A 2,987-nucleotide genomic window follows, 5' to 3' on the forward strand; every position below is an offset into this window, starting at 1 on the left:
ACACACACACACACACGCACGCACGCACGCACGCACGCACACACACACAAACACACAAACACACACACACCGGTGCACCACGTTGCTGCGCATCTCCCGCTATCAGGTGTTTGCCCAAGCTCGCAGACGAATCCTGGAGATACGAGGTGCCGGCCGGGGGCTTTGATGACGAGTCGCGACTGTAGCCGTGGCGGTGCGTTTGTGTTTACGTGCCACACATCACGATGATAGTACGTCGGGTAGTATACGCACGATGAGAAATGCGGTGACCGCAAATCTGATGGTATCTTTACCGCGGACATCTTCTCATGATAACTTATATGCTCTCGCATCGCTGCGCTGGGGAGACGAAATTTGAACGTGTCTGATTTTTTTTAACGGTTGTTTTGACGGTAACGATACGTCTAGTCTAATTACAATCCATAGATGCTACCAGGGCTGCATAACGACAGATTCACACCTGAACCTGAACCACCACAATCTGTCATTATCACTCACGCAGATATACAATGTAGTGGAAAAGATATATCAGCGATCACATAAAATATGAGTGGTAACTAAGGCGGATTATATGACTGTTATATTATTTGATTATTAGATTGATTATATTCTTTATATTATTTTATTATATAAAATTTGTAACCAAAATTTAAAAATTTAAATTTAACAAAAAATTTAAGACAAAAACGCGTGTGTGCCTGCGTGCACCGTAGGACCAATGACCCGTAGGACCAATGACCCGTAGGACTATAGAACGGTAATCTCTCTGGGTGCCTGTTCTTGCCTTCATACACGCAGACAACATGAGCTACGAACAGCGACAGAATGACAGCTCTCCTTTCGTGGATAAAGTGCTGCTGTGGATTCATTACAATTATTATTTTGTCAATTTGATAATTAATTCTAACAGAGCGGTCGACAGGCTTTCCTTTCTCTCCCTGTAGTCACGTATCAACGTGTGCCGGCGGCCTTATGTAGTATTCACCCTTCTAGTGTGTCTGCTGCAGAGGCTGAGGGTGTGCTGCACTGCTGCAGGCACGGGCTGTCAGGCTGCTATTGAAACAATCAGGGTTGCCAAAAACGGCCAAATTCCTCAAATTTGGCCGTATAAACATTCGCCTGGCCGTAAAAAATAAAAAGTTACGGCCAAACTATATTTGGCTGAATTTTGGCCGTATAAAAATTCGCCTGGCCGTAACATATAAAAAGTCACGGCCAAACTATATTTGGCCGAATTTTGGCCGTATAAAAATTCGCCTGGCCGTAACATATAAAAAGTCACGGCCAAACTATATTTGGCCGAATTTTGGCCGAATTTGTGAAAAGATTACATTTTTGCAACGATCTGCAACGATGGTGTTAGACTGGTACTCGCTCCCACCTCGATTACTCGATGGGTATCTCGATCCAATCGAGTAACTAAGCCGAGAGGTGGGAGCGAGTACCAGTCTACGATGGTGTAGCATCTCGTTATTTTGTATACACCGCCATCTCGCCACTATTATCTGCCGATCCGATTAGAATTTGGCCGAATTTTGGCCGATATTGGAAAAAAGTTTGACCGAATTTGGCCGTGAGATGGCGTGTGTTTGGCCGTGAAGTCTGTCGACTATCTGGCAACCCTGGAAACAATGGAATTTCAATGAAACAAAGTTTTTTGCGCGCGCGCTTGATTTTTTTCACGCGGTGACTTAAACCGCACAGCAATCACCGCAATGTGGCCACAAGGCCCGTTGCTCTGACTCTGATTTGCTGATACAGCAGCTTTAACGGATCTATGCAGACCCGCACACAGGCGCACTCTGCTGTACGTGTGTGCGCGTGCTGTGCCATCACTCTGTGCACAGCCATGCCTTTCTGATTGCCTCCTATTGATTTATCAAGAGTAAATGGTTTTCAGCCTTAAGTGGAACATTTCACTTTTACCAAGCAGTAGTGTGTGGAACTCGGGGAACCTGTCAGATGTAAAAGAGATGTACGTGCACGACAGGAAGTATGCTCTTATGTATAATATATACATTATATATGTATATATATATATAAACATACTTACGTACGTCGCACGCACGCACGCACACATATACATGCGCACGCACGCCCACACACATAGGCACACACGTACATACGTACGTGCGTACATGCGTGCATACGTACGTACATATACTACATACGTGTACGTGTGTGTGTGAGTGTGTGTGTGAGTGTGTGTGTGTGTGTGCGTGCGTGCGTGCGTGGCGTGCGTGCGTGCGTGGCGTGTGTGGCGTGTGCGCGCGCGCGTGTGTGTGCGCGTGGTGTATGTATCCATTGCGTTCGTACGCCATGCGTGCGTGGAGGTGTATTTATATGTATATTGTGTATCATGTATAATATATATATCAAGAGCGTATTAAGAAGGTTATTATTTGTATATATGTATATAATATGTTGCTCCCACTGCGAGCGTAAATTCAATGTGGATGTGTGTGTATGTAATGTAGAAGGTAACCTTCAAGCAGCACGTATGAAGCGGGTAGCTTGATTAGCGATGTATGTGTGGTTTTCGGAACGATCGAGCCGCACGACTTGTGTACGTGAAACGCGCAGAAACTGCTACTAATGTCTCCTCGCGCTAGGCCTCTACTTTCATTGTCTCTCTCCCCACCCGCAGCTAATTTGGTTCCTTTCGGCGAGTTAAGGAAGTAACATGCGTGCTCGCACGATATCGAGTCCAAAGTTGGTACATAATGGCATGTGCGTGCATGCATTACGAGGAGCTACTCTGTTATTTCTGGTGAAGTCATTAAGAAGCGAGATTGATGGGGGGGGGGGCAATGCGGTGAATGCAAATCAATTCAGTTTGGTGCTGGGTAGGTGCATGTTTGACTTCCACTAACTATTCCTGAGGTGCCACTCTGTGGCTTAGCATGATGTCTTGCAACCTGGAAGCGCTCTACGCGGTTTTCTTTCTATGCGAGAGTTGTTTCGTTCGTAGAATCATGGCGCCACGA

This window comes from Priapulus caudatus, unplaced genomic scaffold (genome assembly GCF_000485595.1).
Source record: "Priapulus caudatus unplaced genomic scaffold, Priapulus_caudatus-5.0.1 Scaffold801, whole genome shotgun sequence".
In the NCBI taxonomy this organism is placed as follows: Eukaryota; Metazoa; Priapulida; class Priapulimorpha; order Priapulimorphida; family Priapulidae; genus Priapulus; species Priapulus caudatus.